The sequence below is a fragment of the Castor canadensis genome, chromosome 4 (genome assembly GCF_047511655.1).
Source record: "Castor canadensis chromosome 4, mCasCan1.hap1v2, whole genome shotgun sequence".
Lineage (NCBI taxonomy): Eukaryota > Metazoa > Chordata > Mammalia > Rodentia > Castoridae > Castor > Castor canadensis.
Genome location: NC_133389.1, coordinates 81,139,921 through 81,152,564, shown reverse-complemented (window position 1 = coordinate 81,152,564; position 12,644 = coordinate 81,139,921).

Genomic DNA, 12,644 nt, shown 5'->3' with positions numbered 1-12,644 from the left:
GTCTTTCTGAACTTAGCTTACTTCATTTAACACGAGGTTCTCCATTTCCATCCATGTACCTGCAATTTCATTCTTCTTTATGACTGAATAATATTCCATTGTGTATAAATACCACATTTTCTTAATCCATTTGTCAGTAGTGGGGCATCTTGACTGTTTCCAAAGCTTGGCTATTGTGAATAGTGCTGCCATAAACGTGGGTGTGCAGGTGCCTCTTTTGTGTCCTGACTTAATTCCTTAGGATATTTGCCCAGGAGTGCATTGGATCATATGGTACGTTTATTTTCAGTTTTTTGAGGAACATCCATGCTGCTTTCCATAGTGGTTGCACTAATTTACATTCCCATCAGGAGTATATAAGGATTTCTTTTTCCCTATATCCTTGTTAGCATAAATTGTTGTTTATGTACATTTTTTTTTGGCAACTTTGGGGTTTGAACTCAGGGCCTCACACTTTCTAGGCAGGTTCTCTATCACTTGAGCTACTCTGCTAGCCTGTGTCCTCGATGATCAGTCATTCTTACTGGAGTGAGGTGAAATCCAAATTTTGTTTTCATTTGCATTTCCTTTATGGCAAGGAAAGTTGAGCATTTCTTCATGTGTTTATTGGACATTTGTACTTCTTTTAATTGTTCAGTTCATTTACACATTTCTTCATTGGGTCATTGATTTTTTTGGGAGTTTAGTTTTTTTATTTCCCTGAATATTCTGCTTATGAATCCCTTGTCAGATGTATACCTGGCAAAGATTTTCTCCCATTCTGTGGGCTGCCTCTTCAGTTTAGTGACTGTTTCCTTTGCTGTGCAGAAGCTTTTTAGTTTGGTGCAGTCCCATTTGTCAATCCTTTTTCTTAATGGCTGAGTTATGGGAGTTCTATTCAGGAAGTTATTGCCTATGTCTTGTGTTCCAGGTTTTCCCCATTCTTTCCTGTAGTAGTTTCTCAGTTCTGCTGAGAAACTTTGATCTACTTTGAATTCATATTAGTACATGTGAGAGATGGGGTCTAGTTTCAGTCTAATACATGTGCATATCCAGTTTTCCCAGCACCATTTGAAGAGGTTTGTTCAAGATATGTTTTGGATTCCTTTGTCAAAGATCAAATAGACTTACCTGCATGGGTTTGTGTCTGGGTCATCTATTTTGTTCCATTTGTCTTCATGTCTGTTTTTGTGCCAGGACCACGCTGTTTTTATTTTATGGCTGTGTAGTACAGTTTGAAGTGCGGTATTGTGATATCTCTAGTGTTTCCCTTTTTGCTCAGGGTTGCTTTGGCTATTTGAGGTCTTTTTGTGCTTTCATATGAACTTTAGGGTTGGTTTTTCTATCTCTGTGAATAAGGTCATTGGAAGTTTGATGGGGATTCCATTGAATACGTAGATTGCCTTTGGTAGTGTAACCATTTTCACAGTGTTGATTATGTTAAGTATGGAAGGTCTTTCTTTCATCCTTGGATATTGTGTTTGATTTCTTTCCTCAGTGACTTATAGTTTTCCTTGTACAGGTCTTTCACTTCCCTGCATTATCACTAGGTTTTCTTTTTTTTTGAGGCTACTGTGAATGAAATTGTTTTCCTGATTACTTCCTCAATCTGTTTATTCTTAGTGTACAGAAAAACTACTGTTTTTTTGTATATTGTTTTTGCATTCCGCTACTTCACTAAAAGTGCTTATGAGATCTAAGAGGGATTTTTTTTTTCATTTTTCTTTTATTATTCATATGTGCATACAAGGCTTGGTTTATTTCTCCCCCCTGCCCCCACCCCCCTCCCTTACCACCCACTCCACCCCCTCCCGCTCCCCCCCTCAATACCCAGCAGAAACTATTTTGCCCTTATCTCTAATTTTGTTGTAGAGAGAGTATAAGCAATAATAGGAAGGAACAAGGGGTTTTGCTGGTTGAGATAATAAGAGGGATTTTTTGATAGAGTGTTTGGGGTCCTTTAAGTATAAGATCATATTGTCTGCAATTAGGAATAATTTGACTTCTTCTTTTCCTTTGGTGTCCTTTTATTTCTTTCTCTTGTCTTATTGCTCTGGTTAGGAATTCTAAGACTGTGTTGAATAAAAGTGGAGAGAGTAGACAGCCATGTTTCATTACTGATCTTAGAGGAAATGGTTTTAGTTTTCCCCCATTTAGTATATTGTTGGCTATAGGCTTGTCATATGTAGCCTTAATTATGCTGAGATACATTCCTTCCATTCCTAGAGCCTTTAGTGCTTTTATGATGAAATGATGTTGAATATTGTCAAAGGCTTTTTCTGCATTAGTTGAGATGATCATGTGATTTTTGTTCTTGTTTCTTTTATGTGCTGTGTTACATTGATTGATTTGCATATGTTGAACCATCCCTGCATCCCTGGAATGAAACCAGCTCTATCATGGTGTATGATGTTTTTAATGTGTTGTTGAATTTGGTTTGCAAGTATTTTATTGAAATCTTTTACATCTACATTCATTAAAGAGACTGGTTTATAGTTCCCTTTGTTTTGGTGTCCTTGTCCGGCTTGGGAATGAGTATAATACTGCTTCATAGAATGAGTTTCACAGTGTTCCTTCTCTTTCTATTTCATGGGAAAAGTCAGAGGAATGTTGGTATCAGTGCTTCATTAAAGGTCTGGTGGGATTCAGCAGTGAGCCCATCAAGTCCTGGGGTTTTCTTTGTTGGGAGACTTTATTACTGTGCCAATCTCATTGCTTGTTGTAGACAAGACCTATTTAGGTAGTTTATATCCTCTTAGTTCGATTTGGTAGATCCAATGTATCTAGAAATGAATCCACATCTTCTAAATTTCCCAGTGGATTTGAATATAGGTTTTCTGAGTATTCCCTCACCACCCACTGGATTTCATTGGCATTTGCTGTGATATCCCCTTTTTCATCTAGTTTTATTAGTATGGGTCTTTTCTGTCATCATTCTCATCAGATTGGTGAAGTGTTTATCAATCTTATTTTCTTTTTAAAGAACCAGCTTTTTGTTTCATTGATTCTTTGTATATGAAAACTCAACTCTTAATGGAACTGTAAAAGTGGCCTGTATCCTAACCCTGTACCTCCTAGGACCATGGCCTTTGCCCCATGTGGCCATTGGGCATTTGAAATGGGCTGGTTGAACTTAACTGAATTTTCATTTTTTTAAAGGAAGTTTAATTAATATAAATGTAAAATTAAAAACAATATTCCTTTTGGATATTAAAGAACTTTTGCGTGTGTTTGGAACAACGTGGCCACGTGAATCTACCCTTCAACTGTAAATCTCGTGAACTCTAAATACAGATCACATATTGCTGAGACAAAAAATATATCCCAGATTTCAAAGACATTAATTGTAGGTAGAAAGGACAATATGTTGGATATATTGGGTTGAATAAAATACATTTTACGTAGCAAGCTTTTTCACACTCCTGGTTCTCCTGACCTAACTGGGGGTGACTGGAGATGCAGAAAGGACAAAGGATAGACAAACGTGCAGAAACTTGAGTGCAGGTGTGCAGGGTACTTGGATGGAGACCCACAGCAGCCTCATTGCTTCTTTTCTCTAATAACTCTTCTTTTACTTCTCTTCTCTATTCTTTAAGGCTTTACTTCTAAAGTCTTTCTTTAAAACCTTGCTTCTTTGCTATTCTTTAAAGTCTCTTTCCTTAGACTCACACTGTCCCAAGTTCTCTCTTTAGCTTTCTTAAAGCCTCAGTGCTCATACTTGCAGACAAACAACAGCAGCCACATCTAAAAAACTGCATTAGCATAACTCTTAAAGTCTCGGTCCTTAGACTTGCACTGTCCCATGTTCTCTTTAGCTTTTCTTCAGCATAGCTTTCCTAAAGCCTGTGTATAAAGTTCTCAGTGCAGAAAGCTGCTCTGGTGGAGACACAGAGCCAGCAGCAGTGGCAGCGTCAGCCAATCAAAGATCCCCATCAAGAAGCCTTGTGGCCTCCTTCAGTGAGTCTTTTCTATCCAGTGGTAAACAAGGAGGTGGAGCAACAGTTCTCAGGGAGGGGCGTGACATTGTGATGAGAAACCTGTGTTCCTATTTCTCTGAACATAAACAATTTAGGAAAAGCAGCTGTGCTGCATTTTGCCTTCGCTCTCTCTTCTGTGGCTGAGGCCATATTAAACTCAGCCTGTAGATCACTGAGCACACCTGTGTTTATGTCAAGTTCTCATAGGTTTCTCATAATCTGCTTCCCACAGTTTTAGTTTTTTTTTGTGGTAGTGGGGTTCAAACTCAGGATATCAGGCTTGCTAGGCAGGTGCTCTACTTCTTGAACCACTTTGCCAGCAATAAAATATATTTTAAAGATTAATTTTACATGGCTTTTCACTTAAATTTAAAAGTGAAAATTATTTAAAAAATTTAAATTGACATAATAATTGTACATATTTGTGGTATAGAATGTGATATTTTTGTTTTATTTGTTTTTGCAGTACTGGGGCTGGGATCCAGGGCCTTGCACATGCTAGGCAAATGCTCTACACTGAGCTACATCCCAAGACCTATAATGTGATGTTTTGCTTCATGTATTTATTGTGAAATGATCAAATAAGACTAATTAGAATATCTATCACCTTAAGTTTTTATAATTTATTGTGAATACATTAAAATATCCTCTCTTTTGGCTGTTTGAAATATACAAGTTATGATTATTAGGTATATTCACCCTACTGTGCAACAGATATCTGAACTTGTTTATTATGTTCACGAGAACATTTAAAATTAAATGCATGGCATGTATTCTAATTCTATTGGATAATGCTGTTCCAAATAAATACAAGCTCGCTGTTAATTTGTCAGGGTTATTGTATGCAGGACAAGGTAATCATAGAATATATTCCAAAAATATATTTCTTACATCTCTCAGCTGACCTGTCAGCCTTCCAGTCATAAGAGCCAGGGGCCCTTCCTGGAGCGATGGGGGATGGTGCCACTTCACACAGTCCTTTCAGAGAGGACCAGTGTGAGGCAGAGGTGTGCAGAATCAGATGCAGAACGAGTTACAAGGGCGGTCAGACTGCTAATGACAGGAAGTAGGCATGGAGGAAGGGAGCAGACTCTGGTCGTGGTCCTGGGGATGGTTTCTGGCAGCAGTTTTCAAAACCACACCCATGCAACAGATACGAGCCACATCAAAAGCCATGCAGTGCCACAGCTCAAAGAGCATCACTGATTCCATAAACAATTTACACCTCGTTATTGCAGCTGATTTCAGGGCTTTATTTTTGTCCGACTCTATTATTACAAAGGTTTTCTGCCTGACTTTTCCATTACTACTCTATTTGTGAAGCTCAGATTCAATATTTGAAGTTGGAATTTTCCCTTCATAACCAAGCTCTACTGACAGGGTAATAGAGATGTATTTGAGGGCAGAGAGGGGAATGAAATGAGGCAACTTCAAAGCTGATGAAGAAAACACAAATGATGCTGAGTGAGAGTTGACTTATTTTGATAATTTGGGGGAACGAGAGAGTTGTGGCTGGTATTCTGATTTCTTTTGATGCTGTTTTTGGTACTTTTGTGAGGTGCATTATTAAAGCCATTGCTCAGGATTTTAATGTCTGCACTTTAATAGCTTTTCTTCCTAGGCTGGAGGCATGGTGGTGGGAGAGGAGGAGAGAGAGAGGGAGAGAATGAGAGAGAACAGAGAACACAATTAATTTTGGGCCCTAAGCATTGGGCGTCTTAATACTTATAATTTCAACTATTTATTTGCAAAGCACCCTAAGGGCCCTCGACACATGATCACACGATGAATGATCATTTTCAGAGGTAAAGTTTGATTGCTGGATGACGGGGGACAGGCTCCAGTGGAGCAGCTGGTGGGCAAAGGCAGCCATGCATATAATAGCTGCCGCTCTCTTTGGTCTTGGTGTTTTGGGCTCATTTTGGAGTGCGCAGCAATCTTTCCTAAGGACCTAAGAAGCTAGTTAAGTGTTTTTGCTATATAGTAGCCTCCCTTATCCTTGGAGGATAGGTTCCAAGACCCTCAGTGGATGCCTGAAACCATAAATAGTACCAAGCCCTATATGTTATGTTTTTTTCTATACACACCTGTGATAAAGTTTATTTTATAAATTAGGCAAATAAGAGGTTAACAACAATAAAAAGTAATAAAATGGAACAATTATAACAATAGTATAATAAAATTGCCAGTATCACTACCCTTGTACTTTGTAGCCACTAATAAATAAAATAAGTATAACTTGAACACAAGTTCTGCAGTGACAGTTAATCTGATAACTGAGGTGGCCCCATGTAACCATGTGTATACAGTGTGGTTATGCTAGACAAAGGGATGATTTGTGTCCTTGGTGGGATGGTGTGGCATGGGATTTCATCATGCTACTCAGAACAGCAGGGAATTTAAAACTTACAAATCCTTTATTTCTGAAAATTTCCATGAAGTATTTTTTGGGTAGCCATTAACCATGGCTAACTGCTAAGGGCTCTATGGGTGTTCCAATATTTGGGTACTTTGTTAGTCAGTGTTTTTTGTTTTAACTATAAAAGTACCGGAGACAATCAACTTATAAAGGGAAAAGGTTTGCTTTGGCTCGTGGTTTTGGAGTTCCAGTTCATGACTGGTTTGCCTTGTTGCTTTTGAACCTCTGGTAGGGGTGATGGCTAGCAAAGGTGGAGGGTGCTTGGTGGAACAAAAATATTCACTTCATGACAAGGGAGCAAAATATTAAAAAACAGGAGGCGGCCAGGGTCTCACAATCCCTCTTCAGGCACACTCTCATTGACCTAAAGGCCTCCCACCAAACTCTACCTCCTAAAAATTCTACCACTTCCCAACAGCACCACCCTGAGGAACAAGCCCCTAACACATGGGCTTTCAGGGAACACTTGTGATCCAAATTATAGTAGGTGTCAAATATCTCAGGAGATCTTTGTGAATGTCAGTATCAGTCGGAACTGGATGCTTTCAGAAAACCCTGGACTGCTAGTGTGGCTGCCAACAGTTTACATATTGCTTCTCTAGAACATTCCAGAGAAACTGTTGGCCAACTGGGAAGGCAACTCCACAGAGTGAAGACTGAAGTGTATAAGGCATGGGGAAATGACACAGTGCTAAGGCTGGACATGCAGGAAGCCCCAGTCAAGGCTTTCACCGTCTGGTCCTGCATCGCCCTGGCTGTGTGCTGGGTGTTAGTGCCTTTCCCTGGTTCACCAGCAATGCTGCTCCTTCCTGCTCTGTAAATTTCATGGTTCAGCGACTTCAGATCTTTACCATGCTGCTTGTTCATTTGTCCAATTTGTTTACTCCTTCACTTATTTTCCAACAAACATTTATTGATTTCCCACTATGTGCCAAATCAGTCTGGGTACTCAAGGACCTCTAAGACGTTTCTCGCCAAGTATAGTCCCGAGCTCTCTTCATTTATTTAATAAATATACTTAAGAAAATCCAGTAGACATACAGTGAACCTGTGATGGTAGGCCTATGGAAGGTTCTGGGTTCTCCATTAGGTATTGATTAGATTTTGTTCTTCTTTTCCCACCTCCACATCTACTGTGTTCTTTTCATAGTTCTCGGGACGGCAGTCAGTCAGCTAGTCTTTTAATATCATTGCTTTTATTTTGCGTTGTTTAAAAAAGATCAGTTACAAAGATATATCATAATTTAGTCCTCTTAAAATGATGGAAGTTAAAAAATGGAAAGAAATGGAGGAAGCCAGGCTCAGAAAGACAAAGGCCGCATGTTTTTTCTCATGCATGGAAGATAGATCCAAAGATAAACATATACACAAAAACAAGTATGGTCATATACAAACTCAGATGTAGAACATGTTTGTAACAGTGGAACTACTCTATGGAATTTGGGGAAAGAGGAAAAGAAAAATGATAGAGCACTAGTAATATCACATACGACATAAAGGTAGAGTATATAAGGATTTGTATTGAAAGCTGTTGAAAAATGGGGGGGGGTGTGGAAGGTGAAGGGCTAAGAGAGAGTAATGGAAGGGGTTGAACAGACCAAAGCAAATTATACCGACAGTGGGCACACATTGAGATACCCCTTTGAACATCAACTTAAATATTAATAACAAAAGACAGGACTGTAAAATAACAGCAACAACAACAACAAAACCAAAAGACAGTGTGTGTGGGAGTAGTAGTGGGGGAGGAGGGTGAATGAAGGAGATTAAGGTGATGGTATATGGTAGACAGACTTCATATACCTATATGAAACAGAGCTAAGAAACCTCTTGTAATTGCTTTAAGTGGGGTGAGGAGGGGGTGGAGGCAGAGAAATGATGGGGGGCGATGTAACCAATGTACAATGTAAGTCTAATTGGAATTGTCACTATGAATCCTCTCTGTATAATGAATTCATCCTAATAAAAATTTATTTAAAAAAAGACATGGAAATGGGAATGCTTCTCACCCAAAAACCACCCATGGAGCTTATGATGCACAAACTGTACCTTGGGCTTTTCTATGCACCAACACAAGAGAAAACACTGAATTTACAGGATTTAGGGGATTCTGTGAGAATCATCACTGATTAGTGACTCAGAAGAGGCACGAATACCTCTGGTGTGAGCATCTCTAGAGGATTCTGCAAAAGCCTCCTCATTTCCAGGACCACGTCATCAACCATTCCCACAAAAGCACACAGATGAGTGTCTTGTGTAGGGTTTTTCACCTTCTGCCTTTCATGTTGGCTGCAGACATCACTGAGGCTCAGTTCAGTCCGGGAGAGGTGACATGCTACCTCAAAGAGGACGGTCTCGAACTTACTCTGAAGGCCCCATATTAGCACATCTGAAGCAGGAGAATTCTAAACCCTGCAGAATGCCTTCAGGCTGTGGTGGGCTGTGCCTATGTCTGGGCCTTCTGTGTCATAGTGTGGAGAGGGGCCTGTGAGGAGCTGGTAAGCCCAGATCTGTAAGTTCATTCAAGTCGTGCTTAGAAATATTGTGAAGACTGAACTAAATATTCCTTAGGTCCGAGTTCAGACTTGAGCTGCCAGTTTGTGAATTCTGATCTAGGAAAACAAGTGAACTGATAAGATTCCATAAATATGGTTCTCTAGAGCTGAGTTGTTGATAAATACGAGCAGAAAGAATTCAAGTTCTTGCTGTTTGACAAGTTCTGAGAAATCACTCAGTTATATGAGCCCTAAGTCTTTAAAACAAAAAACTTCTTTTCTGACACAAACCCAATATATTTTTAAATAACTACACTTGCTGCCTAATGCAGCCAGGTTCATTTTCTGTCACTTCACACCAAGAACCATAACTGGGTAGAGGTTGTGGGTCAATGGAAAGAAATCCAATTTTCCCATCATATAATGGGGTACAAATAATTGTACCCACTTCCTGGCAGGGTGAGAAGATCATAAATGATCACAAACTTACAATGTGATGGTCACATAGATACTATGTATTAACTGTAAGAAGCAACAGCTTCTGCATCTCAAATTTAATCAACAAATATTTAAACGAGCATTTAACTTCTCTGGTCTCACTTTTCTTCCCTACAAAACGGAAATAATTACTGCTCCACTGATCGACCTCATGATTAATGGAAGTGCCAAACACCTTATGATATGGGAAAATGCCTTGCAAAAGTGTAAAATTCCACAGGAGTATGATAGATTTCTGTTATTATGATTAAGCTCCTGCCCCTTCACTAGCTCATCCTGGAAACTCTCAACTGGGGGCTGAGGCTCACAGTCATTCTGTGTGATGGGTTGCTCGTGTTGAGAGAAGGGAAGACAGTATTTTGGGGAAAGTAATAGAAAAGTCTTCAATTTTATGAACTTTAAAATTATATAATGCTTTATCATACCTGTGTGACCAAAAGGACATCCAATCTCCCATCTTGAAATCTGGACTTGTTTTATGTGTCATAAATGTTTAGAACACTTGAATCCATCAAGTTCCCAAGGGTGACAGGAGCAAAATCTGGAAGTCTGCTCACGGTCTGCCCTGATATGCTCTCCCTTTCCTTACTAGTTGTATGCTCAGTAGGAGAAGCAGCTGTTCATGAGCTCCCGTGCAGTTGTCTTCAGGGTGTGCCCCCGTGAGGAAAGTTACCCTCAAGAAGCTGCGGAGTGTGTTGGAGAGGCAACAGTTGTGTGCAGGAGGTGGTCAGAGCAGGTGTCTGGCACATTCCAGGGGAGGGGAGAACTCCGGCTGGGTGTGGAGGGGGACTTGCGGGGTTCAGTGGTGAGGAGTGAGGTCTGGGGAGGGGGAGGTTGGGATTGTGAGAGTATTTGCTTTTTTTTTAAAAATGTTATTGTTTTTACATTTACTCAGAAGGTTTGCCTTTGAGGATGACTGGATCTCATGGAAGTGTGGTGGTCACTTGTGTTCTAGGAAGATGCTGTGTCATGGCTGACATGCTGCAGGGGCAGACATGAGAGGCAGGAGGACTGCCAGGAGCCTGGCACTCTCATCCAAAGTCGCAGGTGGTGGCAGCTGATACTGAGCAGGCAGGGGAGTCAGGAGGAGGCTAAAGGCATGAGAAGTAACAGGGATAGCCAGGGATAGGGACTGTCCACTGAGGGAGCCACAGGGAGGAGTCTAGGGCAACTTTCCTGACTTGGAAGTGTCACCAACTGAAATGGGGCTTGGGAGGAGAAGAGGGGGTTTTGGGGCAGTTGAGGAGGGGCAGTGAAGACTCAGAGGCAGCAATCTGTAATGCTGAGATTGTCATAAAATGACTTGTGGTGAGTTCTCCTCACTGTCCCTTAAAATGCTCTCTAGCTGTGACAGCTAGTCCTGCTCATGGGGATTGGTCCTGTGTTTTACTCAGTCTTCTTCCCCAACTACTGGGCACACATGGATTGATTCTCAGGGTGTAAGCCACATGTTATGTTGTGTGGCCCAATGCAGCTCAGAGAAATAGTAAATGTCAGATTTCTTTTTAGCCTGGACTTTCCCAAAGTGTTTCTGAGGAACCCTGGGTCTATCAAGTGGGAGGTGGAGGAGTTCTCTGCTTACAGACTTTTGGGAAATGCTGAGACTCACAAAGTTAACAAAGTTTATTGCAGGACTTCTCTCTCTCTCTCTGAATCTTTAAGAAAGGAGATGTTGAAAGTAACATCTTCTAATATATCGGATGATGGAATCTTCTTGAGGCAACAGTCATGATAATCTTTTATAGCAAGTAATCTAGGGAAAGTTGATTAAAACAAAAATCCTTCATGGTGACTATGTAATAATAGTGCATTGTTTATTTAAGCAGATTTTAGCTGTCCTACACACACACACACACACACACACACACACACACACACACACACAGTAACTGTTGATGGCAGCAATCGTTACACAATGTATACATAACATGAAATCATCACATTGTAACCTTGAATGCGTGCATTTTTTTTTGCCATGCTGGGGATGGAACCAGAGCCTCACACATACTAGGCAAGTGCTCTTATCATTAAGCTACACCTCCAGCTTGAATACATAATATTTTTTATTTGTTAATTATTTCTCAATAAAGCTGGGGAAAAAGACTAACTTCCTTATAAAAATATTACCATAACATATTTTAAGGAATTCAGGAAGAGAGATGAGATAATGAATAATTGTGTAGCCATCTCTCGGCTATGGTCAGTTACAACATTCTGCACCATGGATTCAGTTCTTTTAAGAAATACGGCAGGCACGGTTAACACTCATTGACAATCCCGTCCCTTTCTATCTCACCTTAAGTGTAAACTACACCTGAGCTTGGTGATTCTATGCCCAGGTGTGTCTTCCGTGTTTGCTATATATCTGTGCAGCACAGACACACATACTATTGTTTTGCAATTGAAAACGCTGCAAAAATGGTATCACACCATTGTACCTTCCTTCACCTTGCTTTTCTCCCTTTAGCTCTGCTGCTGGGATTTCCATTTGTGTGATCATACCGCCAGCGATGTGTCCATTTTCCTACTGAGGGACCTTTAGGGTGTTTTCAGAGTTTCCGTTATAAATCAAGCCCTTGGAATCATTCTTTTCCACATATCTCCTTGTGCATAAAAGAGAGAGGACCTCTACTGAATATTCCCAGAAAAGGAATTAAAAGGACCGGATTTTCTGGGGCATGGCTACTTGTTCTGTGAGTTCCTATTTCTCCACATCCTCACACATGCTTGGTATTATCATATTTTTCTCCACTCTCTTTATTGTGAAATGGTATCTCAACGCCTGAATTTGCACTTCCTTGATTCCTCTCTTTACACATTGGCTGGCCATTTGACTTTATCTTCTGTGACTTGTCTATATTTTCCATTTTTATCTGTTTCTATTTTATTGTGTTATTTTAAAGATAAGTTTTCCTCAGTCAATGTCTTTTGTTTTTGATGCTATTTATGATGTTTTTTTGTAGTGTAGAAGCTTAATTTGTTTAATATTTGCAGCTTAACCAGTGTTCTCCTATATGGTTTGTGCTTTTTGTGACTTCTTTATAAAGTGTTCCCTGCTTAGGCCTTGAAACATGTCCTATTTTTTTTTTCCTAAAAGTTTTAAATTTTCCCATTTAGGTCTAAATTCTGGGATTATTTTTGTGAGCAGTTGGAATCAGGAATCTGATTTTTACTCTTTCTACTTAAATTTGCAAATGTCCTAGTGTCATTTATTGTATAATCTATCTTTTTCTTATTGACTTGCAAGGCCACCTTTGCCAGATGTCCCTAGGTTGC